A 24354-nucleotide genomic window follows, 5' to 3' on the forward strand; every position below is an offset into this window, starting at 1 on the left:
CCCTCTACTAATTATGTAATTTTGTTAAAATAATTTAACATATCTGGGCTTCACTTTTCTCTTTTGTAAATAATGAAGATCTTACCTACCTCATAGGGCTATTGTAAAGATTAAAGAAGATACTGCATATAAAAATACTTATCACAAAATTTTCAACATCAGCACTATAGACATTTTGGTCTAGATAATTTATTGTTGTGGGAAGTTCTCCTATGCACTGGAGCATGTTTACCAACATCCCTGGCCTCTAATCATGACAAATAATCTCTACCTAATCATGACAATCAAAACTGTGGAAATCAAAAATAAACAAAACAGTGAGCTCTCCAAAACCCATCAGAAGAATGACCTAGTCAAAACAAAATTGTGAGATATCCTAAAGCACTGTCATTTTAAGCCACTGAATCTTGGCTACGTTGTTATACAGCAATAGAAAACTGAGGCAAATTGGTAACAAGAAGTGTGATTCTGCCATAAGAAAAACCTCAACTATGTGGCATTGGCTTTGGACCTCGGTGGTGGGTAGAGGCTGGAAAGAGAAGAGAGAGAAGAGTGTAGAGGAGCAGAAAGGAAATGGTGGTTGAAGACAAAGCAAGAAAAGACAATCTTTGGTATAAACGGGCAGAACTATAGGAACGTGGACAATAGAAATGTGCCTCATAGGCTTGTTGGATCTGGCTGAGGAGATATTAAAGCAGAAGGATAAAAATACCAAATGGTGTCTTCAACTGCATATAATAAAGTATGAGAAGAGAGATGAGCTAATGAGATAACTGTAGCATTTGCAAGCAGAATTTGGAGAAAATATAAAAGAACAAGGACTTGCTAGATTGGAAAGTAATACTGCTTTATATTTTCTGTCTCTACAGCTCGCAGAAGATTACCAAAGTAAAAAATGGCTTCAGGACAAAGATCAAGTGTATGGCTGTAATACCTTTTGTTACGATCTCATAAAATTTAAGATGTCCAGAAACCACCTTTAGCTAGAAAAGGGGGCTTTTAATAATCTCGGTGCATTGTCCCAAAGAAGTGGACTTTTCTATACTATAAAGAGATCTCAAAAAGAATGATAGATTTGGCTTTGAGGGGCATGGAATGAATGCAGTGGAAATAAAGGGAAACCCACAAAGATTTTAAGAGAATTATAATGTCAGTAACATCGGTAACTTGCATGTTGCTAACTTGAACTGAGAGAGACAGAGATAGTTCAAACGAAAAGAGGCTTGTGGGAAGCAGGAAGCACAAGCTCCTGAGGAAGCTACTCAAATACAAGGACAAACCATTTCTTACATAAAAAGAAGAGGCTTTTAGAAAGTTAGAATAAGGGCTCATTAGGTAGAGTGAAGAGCTCAGGGAAACAATGAGACAACTCTCAGGCAGAAGAGTCTCTAATTAAGGAACACTTCTCACCCCCAGGGTGGGGAGCCAACAACATGTGACATCTGGATTTCAGAACTTCTATAAATGACTTCTGTGTGTGTACCACTATCCCATTTTGAATGGAATTGTCTATTGTCCATCATTTCCCCCATCTCCGTGGTATATATTGAGTGTGTCTGGGGAAGACGTATTGTCTTTTTAGTTCACGAGTCTCTGGAGTTGCTGATGTTCAAGAGCTGCTGTACCTGAAAACCACACTTTTGGAGACTCATTCACATCCAGACTGTGGATTGTGAAATTCTGGATTGTGAGCTTGATACCATAATTGGTGTGGCAGCCAGCCTCCAAAATGGACCCCCTGTGTCATCCCCTCCCATACCGAATGGGGCTAGCCTGGGTAATGAACAAGATATTACAGAAATAACTATATATATCTTCCAAGGCAAGGTCACAAATGGCACTTCAGTATTTTCCTTATTCTCTCTTACATCACTTACTCAGGAAAGCCGAATTCCATGTTATGAGAACACTTACTCAACCTGAGGAGGAGCTCTGTGTAGTGAGGAATTGAAGCCTCTTCTGCACAGGCATATGAGTAAGCCATCTTGAAAGTGGATCCTCTGGTCCCATTCAAACCTTCAAGTGATGACAACTCTGGTTGACATTTTGGTTTAAACCACATGAGAGAGCCTGAGTCAAAAGTGTCCAACTAACCTCCTGAATTCTTGACTAACAGAAATGTAGGAGATAATGAATGCTTATTTTTGTTTTAGGAAGCTAAGTTTTGAGATAATTTGTGAAGCAATAGATAGCTAAAACAATTAGGATGAGACTTTTGGAGGTCTTAGTTTGGAGGTGACAGCGTTTTACATGTGGGATGAATATGAATGATTTATGGCAAGAGGAGACTCTAATAGATCGTTTGATGGCCGCAAATTCCTCCCATCCCAGTATATTGCTGTTCCTCCCATCATATAGATAGATAGATAGATAGATAGATAGATAGATAGATAGAGATATCGATATAGATATATAATATTATTTAATTATATATATATATAATGCTCTTGAAGCTGGGTATCTTAGTGACTTGCTTTTACCAGTAGATTATGGCAGAAGTGAAATTAAGTGACATCTGAAGCTAAGCCTTCTAAGACCTTTTAGAATGCTACTCTGAGGTGTCATCTAGGAAAAGTCAGTCTAGTCTTCTAGAGGATGAGAGGCCACATGGAGGAGAACTGAAGCCCAGCCCATAGCCAATACCAGCTGCCAGCCTTGTAAACGAAGTCATCTTGGACCTTCCAGCCCAGCCAGATCCCTAGCTAAACAGAGCTGCATGAGCAAGCCTAGGCAAATCCATCTGAGGAACCCTCAAGCCAACCTACAAAATTAGTTGCTGTTGTTTTGGGGCTGTAAGTTAAGTAGCAAAAGATAACTGAAACAAACTTTATTACATGGAATTTGTCATAGAATACAGCTGAACTCATTGTTTCTAAACAATATAAAAAACTTGATTTCAAGAAATAATTGTCAGTTAATTACTGGAATAAATCCCTGACTTGAGGAAGATTCTAAAACCATATAGATGCTCATTTGAAAGAAAACTGAAAACTATAGTGTCTTCCATAGGCAAGGATAGGGCAGAATAATGACATTTATGCTCTGTGTAGGCATAACTTAAAAATGAGAATAACTGATCTTTTCTCTGTGGAATCTGCCACATGCCTTGTTTTGATCTGGACACACAAAAAAATTTCCAAATCTCTTTTAGCTATGCATTTTACAGGACAATTTACATAGACTTGAATTTGTAAAAGCCTGAACTAAGCCAACAAACGTTTGTATTTGCTTTTCTTCTCTTACATATACAGCTTTATATTTGGATTAAAGTTGATCATCAGAGAAGCATGTATAAAATTTGATTTGATTCTCACAACAACCCTATGTTGTAAGAAGGGGGAATATTTTTTTAATCTTCATTTTATAGATGAGGGCCATTCATATAATGTTCTTCAACTAAGGACGTACATTTAATGTAGAGGTTTACTCCCATGCATTCAGTCTTTGAATCTGGTTCCCTTTCTGCTATAACATACGAGGTGTCTAGGTGATTGCTAAGGTCCTTTCAGATCTAACCTTCAGTGACTTGAATGGACCCAGTGTACACTTTGCTATAATTCATCTGGTGGGAAACTGAATGCCAGAACAGTGTTAACTTTAGCAAGTGGTTACTGAGTTGCTTGGTTGTCTGGGCAGTTTGGTGGTGGGAGATCCTATTTCAATATCTGTCTGGGGAGGCAAACAAACAGAGCTCTAAACCCTGTTGACACATGTGTCCTGGGTGACTCAAGATTCTGACAGAAAGATACTCACTGAGTCCAGTTACATTATGACTGGAGCAATGTTCCACTTGATTTGGAGTTCCTTAAAGAGGAGCAATGTGGTTGGTTCAACTATGGACACCATCTTTATGATGTACTTCCAGAGGGCTGTAGGCTCATGGCAGGCACTTTGGGGCATGGGTGGTTTCAAAAGATTCTGAGTCAGGTCTGGGGGGAATGGATGGAAGATGCAGACCAGGGCATATTATATCATGCATTCCATAAGGTGAAAAGCAAAAGGATATGTAGACCACTTTTACCTTTTTCCCTCTGCCACATCCCCACATATATACTTATATAACTTATTTTCCACAGTACAGGGCTCTTGCCATTCACTGAACACAAATTCTCCCATAAAGCATTTCACAGTCTAGATAGAAGGGCAGATGGGAAATATAATAATGACTCTGCACCTTAGTAGCTGTGCCCAAGGTAAATCACTTATTTTCTGAGCATTAATTACCTCATCAATACGATGGTGATAATAATGTTTATTTTATAAGGTTTTGGTGAACAAGAAAATATTTAACAAAATGTGTAGCATAAAAAACACTCTAAATATTCATGGTTTAAAGTGAAATTACTTGCAAAGTCTAACATCTGTGAAAGGTAGAACTAGAACTATACTCCAGTGGATGAACTATACATATTGAGTCCCAGTTACGTGTGAAGTGCTTTGCGAAGTTCTTTCACTCACATTTATCACTTGCAACCCTCATACAACCTCCGGGACGCAAGTATTTTTCAAATCAAGGATCAGAGAAGGTAAATAACATGAGTAAAGCCATGATGGTTTTACTCATCATGGTGCCATTTTGAAGAATATCTTAATGACCATGAGATAAATAATGTTTTATGCAAGACACAGCACACACACAATTGATGAATTCTACTTCATTAAAATTAGATACTTCTGTTTATCAAAAGATGCCATAAACAGAGCTAAAATTAATGCCCAAGGCTGGGAGAAGATATTTGGAACACATATACATGACAAAGGATTAATATCCAGAATATATATATTTTAAAGCTCCTATAAATCAATAAGAAAAAGATGAACAACGTAAGGGGCAAATGGGCAAAAAATACAAATAGGAATTTTACAGAAGAGAGAAAACACAAACGCCCCATAAAGTTATGAAAAGATGCTCAAGCTCATTGGCAGTTAAGATACACACATTAAAACCAAAATGAAGATGTTTTCAGGCTCACCAGGTTCACAGTGGTAAGCAGTTTGACAATGTAAGCGTTTCCCAGGATGTGGAGAAAGGAAACCATCATATTGTGGGAGAGACTGTGAGTTCATGTAATAACCTCGTGAAGTAGTTTGGCATTGCTTAGAACAGGAGTGTGTCTGTGCCCCATGATTCAGGAATTCCAATCCTAGACCTATTTCATTGTCAAACTCCTTCCCAATCACACATGGAAACATGGTTAAAATGTTCATAACAACACTATTCAGACTAGCATCACTACCATCACCAACGATCCAAATGACCATCTATGGTAGACAGATGAAAAAAATCAGCATATATTCTGTGTTCTACAGTATATTCTGTGACAATGAAAATGAACCAATGACAGCTATGTCATCAACATGGATAAATTTCAAAAAAAAATACCGAGCTAAAAAAGCAAGTCACAGAGGAACACATTCTGTATGACTCATTTACATAAGGAGCAAAACCAGGCAAATAAACAGAATATTGTGCAGGGATGGAACAACACCAAAGAGAAAGTGATTAACATAATGTTCACTTCAGGGATTCCTCTAGTGGGAGAGGGACATGGTAACAGGGAGGTTCACATGACCAGTTTTCAAAGACCATGCATTCTTTTGCATGTGTGATATGCTTCAAGAGAAAAAAAAGAAACATAACAAACATTGTGTCCTCCCCTCCCCCCAAAAAAATCCTACTGCTGAGTGACAAAAGGAAGAAACAGAATGAGGTTTATAATACCATATGATTTATATAGCTTAAAGACATCTATGTTTCCCAACCAACACTACATATGTTACAAGTATACACGAATATTTAAGGACGTAATTCAAACTCATTTGCCTGGGGACTTGTGGCAAGAGGGGAGTAGGAATTAGACCGGGGATAAGGATGGAATGAGGCAAGAAAAGTAACAATGCATAAATTAATTTTGTAAAGTTATGCAGGGTAATTCATTCACTTCCGACCTTACTCCCAAAAGGATTTGAGGAGGAAGAAAGACTGTTGTCCTTCTCAGATCCATATTCCACTTTTTGAGCCACTTGATTTTCTAGATTCCAAGGAGGTCAACAGGAACTTTTCATCTTCTAAAGGAATCTATATGATTTTGACAAGGGCAGTTCATTTTCCAAACGCTAAGTTGAGTCTTAGGAAATGGCAGACTTTGGAATTAGTGGGAGAAGCTGAGGACAGTACGTGTGTTTGGGCATGACTCAAGCATTTCCATGCCTCATTCCAGGCCTGAAAGGTCCTCTTATTTGTCTTCACCCTGTGGGGACTAAGGGGAAGGAGAAAGCAGGTGCCCCCTTTCCCAGGCTAATGTTACACAATTGATCATGCAGAATGGAGTTTCTTGCCAAGCCAGATAGGATACTAGCCTTGGGTATCCTATGGTGCATTCCAGATCCTGCACTTTATCCCATGGGCTCCTTAGGAGACCTCCTCTGACACATTGCACAAAGTCTAAGTGGTGTGGGATGGTCCAGACTTCAGGACCCCCACCCAGCCCAAATCCCTGCTATGCAGACAATTTGAGGGAAGGAATGACTGATGGAGTGAGGATTCCAGAAGAGAGGCAAAGTCAGTCATGTCAGAAGTGTGAGCAAATGAGTTGACTAAAATCAGGAAAAGGAGAAATCTCATTCTTGTTATTTCCAAGACAGAAAGAATAGATGTAAGGCCTGGCATATATACAGGAAGATAACTTTATAGATGGGGAAAGGAGGGAACTCATGCATGAAGCCTTCAATATTTTTTTGCAAAAGTAAAATCCTAATTAGGTACAAAGTTTTGTGTTAAGTACTAAAAGAGCTGAAGACTCTGACCCCCAAAAGTTGGCAATCTACTCTCAAGTATTCAACTTACACATACATATAGGGCAGCTTACACATGCCTAATGATTACTTACGGGTATTCAAAAGAAGGGAAGAGAAAGTCAACGTTGCCGGCCATAATAAACCGTGTGCTTAGATGCTGCCTTGTACTCTGCAGTGGGCTTGCCTCTCACTGCAACCGCTGTTGTAGTAGACTGCTCAGACTCCCCTCCCCTTGGCGGAGTTCCTGTCTTCCAGCTCCTTACCTCAGGGCCTTCTGGATCTGAGGAGCTTGTTCAGCCAGCTGGCAGTGCCACACCCACATCCCCTGCCCAGATGGACCTGAATTACAATGCCAGTAGCTATAATTCTTTGCCTGTGGGCTTTCTCCCACAGCGAGACCCCACTCTGTCTCTGTGCTGGGAATGCTGGAAGGGCTTTAGATTCTTACCTGCAACCTAGGTGGCAGGCTTCAAACCTCAAAAAATGACTGATGGAAAGAGTGGAGGAAGACCCTCCAGCGCCCTCTCCTCTCTGCAGGGATAATTCTGAGGCACATTTTTATACTGGCTCCTAGAATTGCCCAACTGTGGTAACTTGCTCGCTAACACACCTTTATTGGCCTCCACAGGCCCTTCCAGTCTCAGCTTCCCGCTCTCCTATGGGTGCTCCCTTGTGTCACTTCTCAAATGACTTGGACTTGAATCCCTGTCTCAGCATCTGCTTCTAGGAGAACTTGAATACACAGACAGTGCTCTCAGCAACCCTCATCCGGGGCTGGGGACAGGGGTGGGGCGGCAGGGGAGAAGCCCCAGGAGAAGGGCCCCAGTCTCTCATCCAACCGATGGATAATTCTGGGAGGCATATTGTATGCACACTTCTCGGGAGGCGCGCGTCACCCTGCACACGGCGACTTTGACACTGCACCTGACGCTGGTTTTTCCCTCTTCATTTCACTCATCACACTCCTCACTTTTGCTTTCTGGGATCGATCTCAAATAAACCACCAGCATCCAAGTCTCTGACTGGGGCTCTTGTTTTCTGAGGAAACCAACCTAAGGCAGAAACCCTTCTGGGAGAGAAGGTGTGCAATGAACTGGAACGTTCACTATGGGTTAAGGGAATGTGCAGGGAGGTCACCAAGCAGGAAAAGGAAATGACCAAAGGCAGGGAGGTGGAACTGGCTAGAACATTTTCTGCTGGTTCCCATGGAAGGTTCTTGGTGGTAGGAGAACGCCATAAAGGGAGCCTTGTTCCCCTTCTTGGCCTCTTGAGAAACTGTCTCCCTCGAATAAGCTGACACCGAGGACAGACATGGACACACTGCCTGTGTTCACATACCCTGTGGCTGAAAGGCCTTCAGACCTCCCCATTGTCTGTCCTCAAAGTGGTCTGGTCCCTTTTTTCCCCTCTCTTCTTCACCAGGCCTACTCACTCAGCTACCCAGTGTAGACTCACTCTCTCTCCTGTGAGAACAAGGTTCTTGGGGTCTTCGTTAGCTGGGGAAGGGCACCCATTATTGGCATCAGCTGTCTCCCTGCTGCTGGTCTCTCCCTCCAGTGAGTGGGACTAAACAGGAGGGCAGGATGAAATCAGCCCTCTGTTGGCTGAGGGTCACAGAGCTCAGGGTTGGCTAGGGGGAAATGGGAGCTAGCCCAAAGAGCCTCCCAGGACGCTGCACAGGTGGCCACGGGAGGTCAGTAGGAGCCTGTGCAGGATGTTGGAATTGGTGCGGTCGTTGTCTAACACAGACCAGAATCTTGAACAAGCCCTGTTGTCTAGTAAGGGAGCGTCTCTGCACAGTGTTCCCTTTCCACCCCCACCCACTGTTCTCATGCAGAAGACGGTAAGTAATATTCCTAGAACTGATTGCACTTGGCTTTCTGCTTCAAAGCCTGTCTGGGGCATTACAGGCTCCACCATCCTGCTTTTCCTCATCACCTGGTCCTGCTCAGTGAAGCAGGAGCTCCGGGAAGGTTTGCTCTGCTTGGCTCGCTTGGGAAATCACTGGGGGTTTTCCCTGAACATTTGTTCATTGTTAGGGGCTTCCTCCCGCCAGCCTTCCTAGATGGCTGGATCTTGTCCACGTACTGGGAGATATTCCAGGATGACTTGAGGGGAAAGAGAAATGGCTACAACCCATGCGAGGTGGGGGGAGGGGAGGGCCTGGGTTATAGCACCCGTGAAGGGCTGTCAGGAAGGGGGAAAGGCCATCGGACAAAGGTCAGGAGGTAGTCTTGATTCTTGGGGAGAATGTGTCCTTACTGTGTCCTCTGTGTCCTTACTCATTCCCTCTCTGGGCTTCAACTTTCCATCTACAAAATGCAGTGGATCTCAAAGGGCTCTTCTATGAAAGCACAGTCACAGTTTAGTGGGAGACCTGTTCCAGAAGGCCGTTTCAATTCACACCGATTTTGAAAATTCAATCCTCATGAAATGCATTCTTCATTCAGGTCTTAAATATCCCTGGCCTGGATGAAGGCAACAGCTCTGTGATTAGTCTCCCTGCCTTCCATCTGCCTCCAGTTTTTCTCTTGCCTTCTGCTAGGATGACACTGCTAAATGAGAAATCTGACTGTGGCTTCTTCCTAGCAATCCCAAGGAAAAACTCTGAGTGGATGACACATACAAGGCCCTTCAAAACCTGAGCTTATTGTCATCGCTCATCCTCAGCTCCTTCCCTCTATGGCTGTGTGTTTCAGTTCATCCCAATACCTCACTTCTCCCAGAATGTATTCTGCCTCTCTGGCCCTCATCTGAAATAGAAGTACCAAAATAATGCAGTTTGTAGAGCCAGGAAAACCTGGGCCTGGACCTAGCTCTGCCATTTACTGCCTTTATGAATTTGGACATGCTGGATTCCTTCTTTGAACTCATTTCATTGTTTCTAAACTGTAATGGAAGTGAGAATTAGCGAGGAAGGATAGGTTCCCAGCCTTGATTTTGGTTCATCATACGTAGTCAATAAATCACTGAAATCGTTATTATCATTATTATCCTCTTTTTGGTAAATTTCTACTTATCCTTGAAAACCCAGCTCCAGTGTTCCCTCCTCTGGGAGAGGACTCTCCAAGTCCCAGAGAGAAGGGCTTGCTTTCTCTTAGAGCTTTGTTCCAAGTTCTCACCACCTTGTGAGTCCATCACCTTATTGCCTATTTACATGTTTGTTTTGTCCACCAGTTGGCAGGCTCCTTGCAGGAAAGAAGGCCTGTCCTGGGATAGGTGCTCAGTGGATGTTAAATGAAGGAACAAATGACTGTTTTTGTTCTTGGGTAGGAAGAACTTTCATTAAAAACCCAAAGGAAGGAAAAGGTCAGCATGTGTAGGCTTGTTTAGTCTGCTCTGCCTGATTAACTAGGCACACCCACCCTCTCTTGATCCCCCTGTTAGCCTGTTCTTTGGCAAATGTTGGAAGGTCATGTGGCATCCTGTCTCCTTATCTAGGCGGGTGTGATGTGGCTAGGGAAGCCTCCACACCCTCTATCCAAATACACTGGTTAACTCTAGCCATTGGGAGTGCTTGAAAAACAAATTCAGCATTTGTCCCTGGGATCTTCAGGGACAACAATATTACAATCAAATACAACAAATAAATATAACAACAATATACAACAATGTAAATATGACAATCAAAGCTTCTCAAAAGTGCCTGGTAAATCTTGTTCACATATAACACGCCACCAGGATAGCAGGGCACAAAGGGATGTGCAGCAAGTCCTAAAGTCTCTGGAAATGAGGTCTTCTTCAAACTATAACTGTTGTGTTTACAAGTAAAGGAGAGTGGCCTGGAGTGGTAAAAAGAGCAAGGATTTTAAACTGGAGAGATCCAAGTTTGAACACTGATCTGTTGGATGAAACTTAACCTTTCTGAGCTTAATTACTTATTTCTTCATTGGAGAATTCTTACAGGTTGATAAAATGGTGAAATGAGTAAGATAAGTCCTTTGTCATCTTTTTTTTTTTTTTAAAGATTTTGTTTTTATTTGACAGAGAGAGAGAGGGAACCCAAGCAGGGGGAGTAGGAGAGGGAGAAGCAAGCTTCCCGCCAAGCAGAGAGCCCAATAGGGGGCTCAATCCCGGGACCCTGGGATCATGACCTGAGCTGAAAGCAGACGCTTAATGACTGAGCCACCCGGGTGCCCCCCTTTGTCATCTTCTAAACATTCAATGCTTTATGTTTTCTGGGTACTTTATAAATGGCAAGGCTCATTTAAAAACACTCTGGGAGGGTAGGCAGAGTGATTATTATTTTTTTTCAGAGTGATTATTATTAATGTTGGATATTTCCCCCTGTCCCTCTGGGGTCTACTTTACTGCCCTGCCCTGTGCCCCAGGAGACTGATCTCTAAAGACCCAAGGGGATTCCATGACTTCTGACTTCCCATAAATGATAGAATCCAAATCCTGGCTCCAGCCTGAGCTAGTCATTGGATCATAGGCTCATGACTTTACTTCCATGAGCTTTTACTTTATTCTAAAGACAGATAGAAGTTAGATAGATAGATAGATAGATAGATAGATAGATAGATAGATAGATAGATAGATGGATATAAAGGAGAAATACCATTTATTCTATTCATCTCAGGGAGGTATGGTTAAAACAAGATCATTGCTAATTGCCAGGAAACACTTGCTTAAATCTAAATTTTCTTATTTCTTACTTTCCATTGCCAAAAGGTACTATTCTTAAGAATTTTTCAATCATTCAGAGATTCATTCAGCCAATCTTTCATGCACTCGTTCATTTGCCTAACATTAATTATGCATCTACTATGTCAGAGGCTGACAAACTTTTTCTGTAATGGGCCAGATAGTAAGTGTTTTAGGATCATGGGCCATCTAGTCTTGGTTGCAACTACTCAACTCTGACATTGTAGTATGAAAGTAGCCATAGATAGTAGGCAAATGACTAGAAGTAGAATTGGTCCAATAAAACTTTATTTACAAAAACAATTGGCAAGCCAGATTTGGGCCACAGGCTATAGTTTGCCAACCCACATACTATAGGCCAAAGATGGTGTTAGATCCTGGAGACAAAGATCTCAAGATGCTCACACACATTACTGTGGGAAGGAGATTAACAGATGAGATAAAGATGAACCGGCGCTCTGTGAGAAGTCTCCACAGAGTTTAGTGGGGCTGCAGAAGGAAGAACAGGCACTTCTTTAGGTGTGAAGAGAGGGGAGGGGATGGAGGGGTTAGCATTTCGTGTAGACAGTGAGAAACTAGGGTATGAGGTGGGTTTCTGGGGACATGGCATGCTAAGGAGTTTGGATTTATTCTCTGAGCCATGGAGAAGCATATTAGCCCAGGACATAAAGCACATGTGCTTTGGTTTAATTGTTAATTTGCCCATGTAGTAGTTTCATGGCATTTTTTTTTCCTCTGAGATTTTGAATATCAGTATTTCCTTCATAGGGTTGCTGTGAGGCTACAATATAACAATGAATGTAAAGAATTTAGCAGGATACCGGACATATAGTAAGTACTTAATAAATGGTAGGAATACACTGATAGCTTTTTTGTTTTAGAAAGATTATTTTGACATGATGAATATATTAGAAGGATCTAATACTGGAGGCAGGAAACCAATCAGGAGATGATGACAGCAATCCATAGGAGAGACACTGAATGCCTGAACTCAGGCAGAGGCAGAGGAGATGGAGAGGAGACATAAACAGCTATTGAGGGCTCCTTTGCTGTTACAGTGCAGGACAGAGAGGTCAACATTATATCTAGAATCTTAGGTGTCTAGTCATACATTTACCAAGTAAGGAGCACAGGAGGAAAGCCTGTTTGGGGGGAAGGTATTAAATTCCTTTCTGGGTGCATCAGTTAAGTGGAAATATTGGCTGCACACTTCAGGTTGGAATTTCATAATTGGAAATCATCCTCAATAAAAGAATCATCAGCATGAATCCTGGAGCAGACGAAATTATTCAGAACATATTAATAGCTAAAAAAAATCAAATTGGGAAACGGCATTTCGGGAGAGACAGATATGAAGAATCTAGTATATAAATATATCTCCAAGAGGGAAATATTCACATAACCAAGAAGGAAATATGTAAATGTGCATATATATCAGCAAGAAGGAAATGTCAGAGTGGGTCAGGGAGCTCAGTAAGGAGTCACATCTCAGGAGCTAGTGATAGGGAGAGTTAGAAGAGGAAGCCGGAGTATTACTGAGATGTCACAAGGCAGTTAACCAAGTCAATGACTGAGAATCACTGGCAATCCGGCAGTTTGCAGTTAGGCAGTGATTGGTAACTTCAACCAAGATGGATTCAGTAGAGCAGTGAAGGGCTGTGGATTGTCATGGATGGAGGACTGGATGGGAATTGGGGAGGTAAGGGCAGTGATGGTAGAGTACTTTTCAGGAGAATTTGTGAGGATAAGGGGACATGGGCACAGGTGCTAGAAGAAGACATAGGGGCAACTTTCCTTTGACCTTTTAGAGATTAAATATCCAGGAGAGAAAATATTTCTGGAGGAATGAGGTGAAGATCAGCTGGGAAAAGAGATGGAGGACTTTCCCTGGAATGGGAGAAAAATGTCTGTTGGTCTGGCACAGGATCCCAGGAGGTAGAGCTGGATTTAGATGTAGATGTTTAAGTGTGTGGTTTGGGAAGGAGAGTTTTCAAGGGCTTATCTGAGAGCCTCAGTTTTCTGTCTGAAAAGTCAACCAGGTTATTTGCTATGAGAGGGGGAGCAGCAATTAGGAAGGTCGCTTGACCAGAGTAAGATGTGGAATGTTTGCTCTGGCAATAAGGCCCAATGAGCTTGGGGACCATAAATTCGGGGTGGCAGCAATCCATCCACTTGTGTCATTTCTTCCAACAGTGCTCAGCAACTCAGGAAGGAGAAGGGGAGAAGGCAGATGCTTAGCAGTGATACAAGGCTGAGGATCTGAGTCCAGTGTGGTGGAAGAAGGAGACTTTAATTGAGAGCATGAAGGCATTGGCTACAAAAAGATCATAGTGATGGACCATGTAGTTTCGGGGATTAGGGAAGGAAGTAAAAGCAGGAGGAGGTTCATAGTGAAAATAAAAGGCCAAAGAACTGGAAGGTTGTGATGAGGTAAAAAAATATGTGTGGTAGGCTTAAAGGAAGGGAAAACTGGACTGATAGGAAGTGAGAGTCAGAGATTTGTATATTAGAGTTTAAGATGTCAGGGGTGGGATGTTTCCTTTTAATGATAAGCTCCAGGATGTAGCCATAAAATACACTAGTAAATTAGGGCTCTAGAAGTTGGTTAGAAGTGATAGTAGTAATGTATAGTCACATCTGTGATATTTAACAGATTGCAAAGCACTTTCAAAACTATTATCTCACTTGACCTCATCCTATGAGATGGATAGGGCAGGAATTATCTCAATTATGATCTTAATTTTACACATGAAACAATTGAGGCTTGAAGATACTAAGTATCTTACCAGGCTGGTTAAGTGATGGAAATTCCAACTGGGATGAAATCACTAGCATCTGGACCCAAGGTGAGAAAAAAATCCAGTTATTTTCCCCAATTCAGACACTTTGGTGCTATTTTTACACCGCGGGAATATTGTAGATGGGATCGGTTTCACAAAAAACAATTTGGCCATAACCGAGGGAGAAGTTGGTGAACTCAGAATCATGGAGGGGTTTGGTTTTGTTTTGTTTTCCCCAAACAAAACATTCTTTACCTGTTCCATCACATCCCCAGTAATTTCACAAGGATTGGGTGATCATGTTCCCTGATTCTACTCATCAACAGCGGTGTTCCCGGAAGTCCTGCTTCTCATTCCTGCTGGAGACTGCAGCCTCCCTGGAGCCCCCTCTGGGCTCTTCGCCTGGGTGAAGATGGATGGAGATCAGATCCAGCAGCTGTGGGTGGAGGAGGGTCCAGGAAACAGGCGCCCAGCGAGGTAATTCATCCAAACTGCAAAACAGAGGCAGGATCTAGGGGAGCTGGATGCGGCCCAAACAGGGTAAGGGGGAGAGATGCCCTCCCACTTCCAGCTCAGATTTCTCCTTTGCCTCCTGTGCTTGATGCTGGCCTATTCTCCCAAACTGGGTGTCAGGTTCCTTCTCAGTCCCTGATGGTGTCCTGGTTCCTCAACCAGATCCCACATCTTGGCCTATTAAAGTTATTAACTCCCGCCCAAACCCCGCCCTGCATTTTCACATTCTGTTCATCAGGAAATACTGCACGAGCCAAACCACTGTCCAAATTGCAGTCTACTTTATTTCTGCCACTGTTTTGCTCTATGACCTTGTGTATATCATTTTCTTTTCCTCGACCTCATCTTCCCATCTGCAGAATTAGTTGGTTGAACTACCCCCAATGGCAAATAGGTCTCTTTATAAACACTAACTTGGGACTGCTGGGCGTGGTTTCTTGGATCTCTGTGTTGAGAAGGATTCTGAGGTGTGCCAGGGTTCAGGAGAACTAGCACTCCCCTGTGCCCTTAAGTCAATAGTTCTCAAACTGTAGTGTGCATACCTAGAGAGGTTGTTAAAAAAGGGCTGGGTCCCTCACATAGAGTTTCTGAATCAGTAGGCCTGAGGTATGGCCCAAGAATTTGCATTTCTAGCAAGTTCCCAGGTGAAGTTAATGCTCTTGGTCCTAGGGCCACACTTTAGAATCACTACTGTAGTATTTCATTTCTTATGGCCTAGTTTGGTTTTCTTGCAATGCAAGCTTCATCATTAGCTAGTTGACACAAATGCACAGACATAGGGCCCCAAACTTCTTTAAGGGAGGTTAAGGGAGGTAAGAAAATTATTAAATAGTACAAGTTGTACATCTGGTCTTAAAAAAGAAAAAAAGAGCAGTCAAGCTAGAAGCATGAAATTCTATGTTTTTCTAGTTCATATTTAACTAGTATGGGGAGACAGAAAGAATATGGGCTTTGGAATCAGATACACCAGAGTTTAAATTGTGGTTTGACCTTGGACCAGTTACCAAACTTTTCAGCTTTACTTTATGTAGTGAATTCACTACCTCTTCTGTTTTGCTCACTCTTCCATCCCTGACACCTTATAGTTGGCCGTCAAAACTGTTCTTCGAATGAATATGCAATGATCTGCAACAGATGCGTCTAAAGATCTTCTACAGAAATTTTTTTCTCTTTTTGCCTGCTCTGTGTATAGAGATTGGCCAGTTAATTTTAAATGAGCTTTAAAAAATTTCATCTTTAAGTGTGGAGGACCGGACGCTATATGCCTCTGTATTATTCAGCTTATCACAGACTCAGCTTTGATTAAAAAAAAAAAAAAAGTGCCGCTTTATTTCCTCCGGGGACTCTAATCTTGCTCACAAACCTCACCCTTGTGCTCGGCAATGAGGAGCAGGAGAGAAGGACTTACAGTGAACGTGATCTGTTTTACCTCTTCTGAGTGACTTAGTCTCTTTCTCATCAATGTTTAGTCTTCCTGAATTCTCTCTGCCTTCCTCCTCTCTGGACGGCTCTGTAGGTATAGAGGCGGCTGTGTGATTCCATTGTGGCCGGGAAAGGACCCCTCACTGGTCCCTGTGGCTCAGTGGTTGGTCTGCGCTTGCCTCTGGAATGGTGATTGCTGAGGTAGAAATCGTTCAGTCTCTGGCTCTGTGGAGCATCACTCAGGCACCACCCCAGAGTCTACCGTCCCGACCGTTTACCTTTGGTTGCTCAGATCAAGTCCTCTGTGGCCTTTGTGTCCTTTACCTGTGACCCTGGAGCTCTCTTAGGACCCTGGTGTCTCCTCACCGGAGTAAGGGGAACTCCTGCACTCCTGTCTGCAGTATAGCTAGGGTTCTTACTCATCGCTGAGGTACAGCTACACTCGAAAAGGTCATTATGGTTTATTGGAAGGGACTCGGAAGTAAGCTCCAGAAGACCTGCGTTCAAGTCTTTTCATTACCTCTCTTCTAGCTGTGGGACTTTGAAGTCCCGACTTAGCTCTCTGCGCTTCATTTCATCTCTACCAAGAGGATTATATAGCGGTATTAAAGAAAGGGCTGATACGTTGATTAAAAAATGTTACTTGTAACAATTGTTGGTAAGAGCAGAACCTGGTTCCATTCCTTGGCAGATATTTTTTGAGAAGTTACTGTGGGTATTAACTCTAGGGAAATAAAGGATACTAGGATACTGACTATATCCCTGCCTTGTTTATAGCCCTGGGGAGAGGTTGGGCCCTGACCCACAAACCCATCAGAAGTGCAGAGGATCGCGGGATATGGAGTCCAGACCTGGCGGCCTGTGCTGCCTGACGTGCTGCTGCAGCTCTCAGAGGCTCTGTGGCCTCGTATATTATGGGAATAATATCAGCACTTGGGAGCACTGTGTGTGTGCGTGTGCGTGCGGGTGTGCATGAAGATTACACGAAATGCAAGGAAAGGCATGTTGTCACTAGTAAGGAGGGAATCATGTAGGTGTTGTAATTAGATTATAATAAATATATTTATCCTTCTTTTCATGGAACCACAGTCACCTTAGAGTTGGACAAAGGGAAATGATCTTCAACCAAAACTCAAAGAAAATATATTGACTCAACTTTTAAAAGATGACTATGTAAACCCAAATATTTTTGGCTCTAATCTTGAAAAACAAAGTTCCCCAAATTTAAGGACTCTGCAGGGAGATCTGGAGTCATGGGGAGGGCTCTTGAGGTTCCTGAAATAGAGAATTTAATATGAGAAGCAGGGAGTATAGAATTATCAGCTCGTCAAATAGAACAGATGCCTCGTTTCATGCAGAACTGCCCCCCCCATTCTTAACCATACTTTGCAAATGCTGTATTTTATTTGCCAGGCTACTCCATCCAGTTTCATGTGAGCCATGTAAATATGTAGCAGCAACATATTTGGTGGAGCACGTATGGTATTTAACCTTGGACACACATAGGATATTATCACTGTGAAACCAGGAACAAAGGTGAAGTACCTGCTGAGCACATCGGAACCTTGAGGGCTGAGAGGTTTTCCAAGTTGGAGGAAGTGGCTACTTAGGACTTCATGAGATCCAGCCCTATACTGTCTGAGCGTTGTGTTGTGATCCTAGGATCAGAGACAGTCCCAGCCAGAGGGTTGGGAAGGGGGTGGGGGTGGTTGCAAGGGCAAGTATAATCCTTTCTTATGCAGATGAAAGGTCAGGAGAAGCCCCTATGAGGAGCACCAACCCTGGGCAGCCACTGTGCTGTGCTGTTCCATGTAACCCTGGACACAGCTGTGCAGGATAGCTGTTACTGCTTCTGTTTTCCAGGTGGGAACCAACACGAAAGACCAAGGTTGCTCAGGGCTACACTCCTGACTCTGCAGAGAGTCAAGGTTCAAGGCACCAAGAGAATGCTGTGCGTATGGTGAATCATTACAATGTCACAGAAGCACGTTAGCAGTCAGTTACTAAGAGTAGCAACCTTAACCTATTTGACATCTGAAACAGATCATTTAATACCCCCATTGCCCCAAAGTGTCACGATGATTTTAATACAGTAAGAGATATGAAATAAAACATATAATAATGATGATGAGAACAGACATGCAAACAATGAAAATTTTTAAAATTAAATTTGGTATACGTTATCTTGGTAGTAAAAATCTAAAAATGAATATCCTAGCGTAAACAAAAATATTACACCTCTCAGTTTGTACCGTTTCAGCGTTTTAAGTTTTAAATGCAGATAAAAACTCTTAAGTGGTTGCATAGAATGATGAAATTGAATTAACTCAAATTTTGTGTTTTTGTCTTTATAATTACTGTGCTATTATTGCTTGTTTTGAATCTAGAGTTTAAATGCACGGGCTGGACTCAGTAAGATTGAATTGATATCGTGAGAAATTACACTTGAAACAAACACAGGTAACTGAGTTTGGGCCTGTTGGGAGTCAGCTGCTTTATGTACATTAGCTCAATTTAATCCTAAACCCAATGAGATAGGCAATGTTATAATTACTCTCATATTATTGATGAGGAAACCAAGGTCCAGAGAGTTCATATGACCTTCCAAGGTCACAGGGCTAGTGCTTAGATGGGACTGAGCTACTGGGGTGGGCACCAGGGTCAACTCTCTGAACCACTCTGCCTTCATCCTCCCATTTCAGTTACATGTGTCAACACGACCCCTGCTGCGCATCACCCCACACTGAAGCCATGAGGTGAATACATTGTTTTGGTCATGAAAACTCTCTAGGTAAGCTTTAGGATTTGTTGTTTATTGGTTTTGTTTGGTTTACTTTCCTATTTTACTTTTACTTAGAACCCATGAATGTGGAGGCTAAGGCAGATTGGAAACAGGGATTGGGGCAGATAAAAACTTTCTCTTTCAGAGGAATCTGTCCCTTAATTAATTATGTAATTGATTAAGTAGCACTGAGCCACTGTGCTCAAACCCTTGGAAGAAAGAGGTATCAGAAAGTACAGGGCAGGATAATCATCTTATTTTATTTTTGTATTTTTGTATTATTTTAATTCCATTATAGTTAGCATAGAGTATTATGTTAGTTCAGGTGTACAATATAGTGATTGAACAATTCCTGTATATTACTCTGTGCTTAGCCCGATAAGTGTGCTCTTAATCCCCATCACCTGTTTCACCCATCCCCCCACCCACCTCCCCTCTGGTAACCATCGGTTTGTTCTCTATACTTAAGACTGTGTTTTTTGGTTTTTTTCTTTTTCCTTTGTTCATTTGTTTTGTTTCTTAAATTCCACATGAGTGAGATCATACGGTATTTATTTTTCTCTGACTTATTTTGCTTAGTATTATTCTCTCTAGATTTTATCCATGTTGTTGCAAATGGCAAGATTTCATCCTTTTTTGTGGCTGACTAATATTCATTTTTATATATACACTATATCTGTATCTATTCATCTATGGATGGACACCTGGTTTGCTTCCATACTTTGGCTATTGCAAATAATGCTGCAATAAACGTAGGGGTGCATATATCCTTTTGAATTAGTGTTTTCATATTCTTTGGGTTAATACCCAGGACTGGAATTACTGGGTCAAATAGTAATTCTATTTTCAATTTTTGGGGGAACCTCCATACTGTTTTCCACAGTGGCTGCCCCAGTTTTCATTCCCACCAACGGTGCACAGTGCACGAGGGTTCCTTTTCTCCGCATCCTCGTCAACACTTGTTGTTTCTTGTGTTTTTGATGTTAGCCATTCTGACAGGTGTAAGGTAATATTTGCATTTCCCTGATGATGAGTGATGTTGAGCTTTTCATGTGTCTGTTGGCCATCTGTATACCTTCTTTGGAGAAATGTCTGTTCAGGTCTTCTGCCCATTTTTTAATTAGATTATTTATGGGTTTTTTTGTGTGTGTGTATTGAGTTTTATAAGCTCTTTATGTATTTTGGATACTAACCCTTTAATGGATTACCATTTTAAAACACCATCTCGTTAGCCATGAACAGGGCTTTCCGTAATTGAAAGTAAGTGGGGTGACACAGAGCTAGGTGAGAACTCCCAATACTGAAACTTAGATTGACAGTTAACTTTTGACCAGAAATTTGGAAACAAATCAGTGCACAACCCTAGGACTAGATCTCTTTTGTTTTTGAGACCACAGCTGTGGTTGGGGAAGGAGCAGCAGGAGGATTGCTGATGATAGTATAGTATATCCTCCCAGAAGAGTTGGAGACAACGAGGGCCAGTAGGAGGCATCCTGGGGGCTGGAAGGTCCAGAGTTCTCTGTCTGTTCTTTCTTTTTTTTTTTTTAATTTAATTTAATTTTATTATGTTATGTTAGTCACCATAGCATTAGTTTTTTTTAATGTTTTATTTATTTATTCATGAGAGTCAGAGAGAGAGAGAGAGAGAGAGGCAGAGAGAGAAGCAGTCTCCCCGCCTAGCAGGGTGCCCAATGCGGGGCTCGATCCCAGGACCCTGGGATCATGACCTGAACCAAAGGCAGACGCTTAACCATCTGAGCCACCCAGGCGCCCCACCATATCATTAGGTTTTTTAAAATTTTTTATTGTTATGTTAATCACCATACATTACATCATTAGTTTTGGATGTAGTGTTCCATGATTCATTGTTTGTGCATAACACCCTGTGCTCCACGCAGAACGTGCCCTCTTTAATACCCATCACCAGGCTAACCCATCCCCCACCCCCCTCCCTTCTAGAACCCTCAGTTTGTTTTTCAGAGTCCATCATCTCTCATGGTTCGTCTCCCCCTCCAACTTACTCCCCTTCATTCTTCCCCTCCTGCTATCTTCTTCTTTTTTTCCCTTAACATATATTGCATTATTTGTTTCAGAAGTACAGATCTGTCATATCATTAGTTTTTGATGTAGTGATCCATGATTCATTGTTTTCATATAACACCCAGTGCTCCATGCAATACATGCGCTCCTTAATACCCATCACCGGGCTAACACATCTCCCCACCCCCCTCCCCTCTAACACCCTCAGTTTGTTTCTCAGAGTCCATAGCCTCTCATGGTTCATCTCTCCCTCCGATTCCCCCCTCTCATTTTTCCCTTCCTTCTCCTAATGTCCTCCATTCTTTTCCTTATGTTCCACAAATAAGTGAAACCATATGATAATTGACTTTCTCTGCTTGACTTATTTCACTTAGCATAATCCCCTCCAGTTCCATCCATGTTGATGTAAAAGCTGGGTATTCATCCTTTCTGATGGCTGAGTAATATTCCATTGTATATATGGACCACATCTTCTTTATCCATTCATCTGTTGAAGGGCATCTCGGCTCTTTCCACAGTTTGGCTATTGCGGACATTGCTGCTATGAACATTGGGGTGCATATAGCCCTTCTTTTCACTACATCTGTGTCTTTGGGGTAAATACCCAGGAGTGCAATTGCTGGGTCATAGGGTAGCTCTATTTTTAATTTTTTGAGGCACCTCCACACTGTTTTCCAAAGTGACTGCACCAACTTGCATTCCCACCAACGGTGTAAGAGGGTTCCCCTTTCTCCACAAACTCTCCAACATTTGAGGTTTCTTTCCCTGTCCATTTTTGCCATTCTAACTGGTGTAAGGTGGTATCTTAATGTGGTTTTGATTTGAACTTCCCTGATGGCTAATGATGATGAACATTTTTTCATGTGTCTGTTAGCCATTTGTATGTCTTCTTTGGAGAAGTGTCTGTTCATGTCTTATGCCCATTTTTTGACTTGATTTTTTGTTTTTTGGGTGTTGAGTTTAAGAAGTGTTTTATAGATCTTGGATATCAGCCCTTTGTCTGTAGTGTCATTTACTCCCATTCTGTGGGTTGCCTCTTTGTTTTGTTGACTGTTTCCTTTGCTGTGCAGAAGCTTTTATCTTGATGAAGTCCCAAAAGTTCATTTTTGCTTTTGTTTCACTAGCCTTTGGAGATGTATCTTGAAAGGAGTGGCTGTGACCAATGTCTAAGAGGTTACTGCCTATGTTCTCCTCTAGGATCTTGATGGATTCCTGTCTCACATTGAGGTCTTTCATCCATTTTGAGTTTACCTTTGTGTATGGTGTTAGAGAATGGTTGAGTTTCATTCTTCTGTATATAGCTGTCCAATTTTCCCAGCACCATTTATTGGAGAGACTGTCCTTTTTCCATTGGATGTTCTTTCCTGCTTTGTCAAAGATTATTTGACCATAGAGTTGAGGGTCCATATCTGGGCTCTCTATTCTGTTCCATTGGTCTATATGTCTGTTTTTGTGCCAGTACCATGCTGTCTTGGTGATCACTGCTTTGTAATGTAGCTTAAAATTCAGCAACGTGATGGCCCCCACTTTGTTTTTCTTTTTCAAAATTTCCTTGGCAATTCGGGGTCATTTCTGATTCCATACAAATTTTAGGTCTGTCTGTTCTATCAGGATCAGAGCATGGGAGTGGGAGAAGGTCGCAAATCAGCTTGCTTTATACAATAGCTGGCCTGGGAGCCATGATTTATCAATTTGCTCTTTAGATAATAGTGGTTAAGAAGGTAATTCCACCAGCACCTAAGAAGTCAGAGAAAAGTATCGAGGTCAATATACTTTCTCATTGAGCAATATCAGTAGAAATTCTGTTTGGGTTTTGAAGCACAGACATGTGTCCATGTTCTGATTCTGCCACTCACCCTTCTGAGTCTTTTCTAAGTTTTTGTAATATGGGAATAATAATAATAATAATAGCATTACCCTCCTTGGGCATTAGGGATATTAAATGTAAGGATAACAGTTATAATGCATGTCTACCATCTTTTACCTAGACTCTTTAGACCTAAGTGTCTTAGACATCAAACATTTTTGGAATTTTCATTATTATAAAATAGATTCAGCTGGGTCTAGGAAACACCCCATAATGAGATAATTCTTTTTTTTTTGAAGCAAAACGTTTGAATTGTCGCTCTATGTGGGATATAGAAAGACAACAAATTGCCTCACATAAATTTAGGGTGGGTTTTGCTGCCAAATGAGTTTGCTGCTTGCAAACAAAACAACCTCTTCAATTTTTCAAAGCTTTTTGAATTTTTTTTTTTTACTTTTTTTAAAGATTTTATTTCTTTATTTGACAGAGGGAGACACAGTGAGAGAGGGAACACAAGCAGGGGCAGAGGGAGAGGGAGAAGCAGGCTTCCCGCTGAGCAGGGAGCCTGGCGCGGGGCTCAATCCCAGGACCCTGGGATCATGACCTGAGCTGAAGGCAGATACTTAATGACTGAGCCACCCAGGCGCCCCAGCTTTTTGAATTTCACAATTGCAGATGAGGCACTGTGGATTTAAGGTAACAATGTCAAAGGCCAGGCATCTCCTGAGTACTCCTTCAGTGCTAGTACTGGTAGCATCTGACATAGCTCACTGCAGCTTCATGGTGCCTTGGTTCCTGGTCTCCTTGTTCCCCACCCCAGGGACAGGGTACAGCCCAGTCCAGAACCCAGTCCTCCTGTGGGAAGTGTTTATTCCTTTGATGTGGCAATGAGGCCAGGCCAAGAGGTTCAGACACTGAAGCTCCTGGGATTCTCACACCTTGGCTTAAGTGAGTCATGCCCTCTGCATGAGGCCCAGTGTGCACTCTGCCAAGTAGATTTCTCATGAAGTCTCTCATCCCTGTTTTCGGCAGTTGGTACCCAAAGTATAAGCTGTCCCCATCTGGCCTGTGGCCTTCAATTATACCAGCATCACCTTACATTTGCCTCCCTGCTGATCTCTAAGCTCCATAAGAGCAAATCAAGGTCCTTCTCAGACTGGTTCTTTTCCCATTATAGCATTCCCAGCCATCAGCAATGAGCCCAGGTATATTGAATGCATGAGTAAATATAAGTCATAATGCATATGAAGTACTTAGTGTGGTCCCCAGCGAACAGTGTGCACTCCAAAATGGTAGGGATTATTTACATATTCTTATTTTTGTTGTTATAAATCCCTAGTACTCGAAATGTGTTTTTCACATTATATCCTTCATCTTTACTCTATAATTCTGTAGAAATTTCTTATAATCATTGGGCACAAAGCAACTCTACATTTGCTAATGATTACAAACAAGGCAATTGGCCCAAGATGGAGTCACTTATGTCAGCAAACTGAGACTTAATTAGTTTTGGCTCTCCTAGAAATGGAGTCTTAAACCAGTCAATCAAGAATCACCTGATCAGA

Source organism: Eumetopias jubatus, unplaced genomic scaffold (assembly GCF_037043125.1).
Source record: "Eumetopias jubatus isolate StellerSeaLion01/CBP00866 unplaced genomic scaffold, mEumJub1_p1.0 scaffold_4, whole genome shotgun sequence".
Classification (NCBI taxonomy): Eukaryota; Metazoa; Chordata; class Mammalia; order Carnivora; family Otariidae; genus Eumetopias; species Eumetopias jubatus.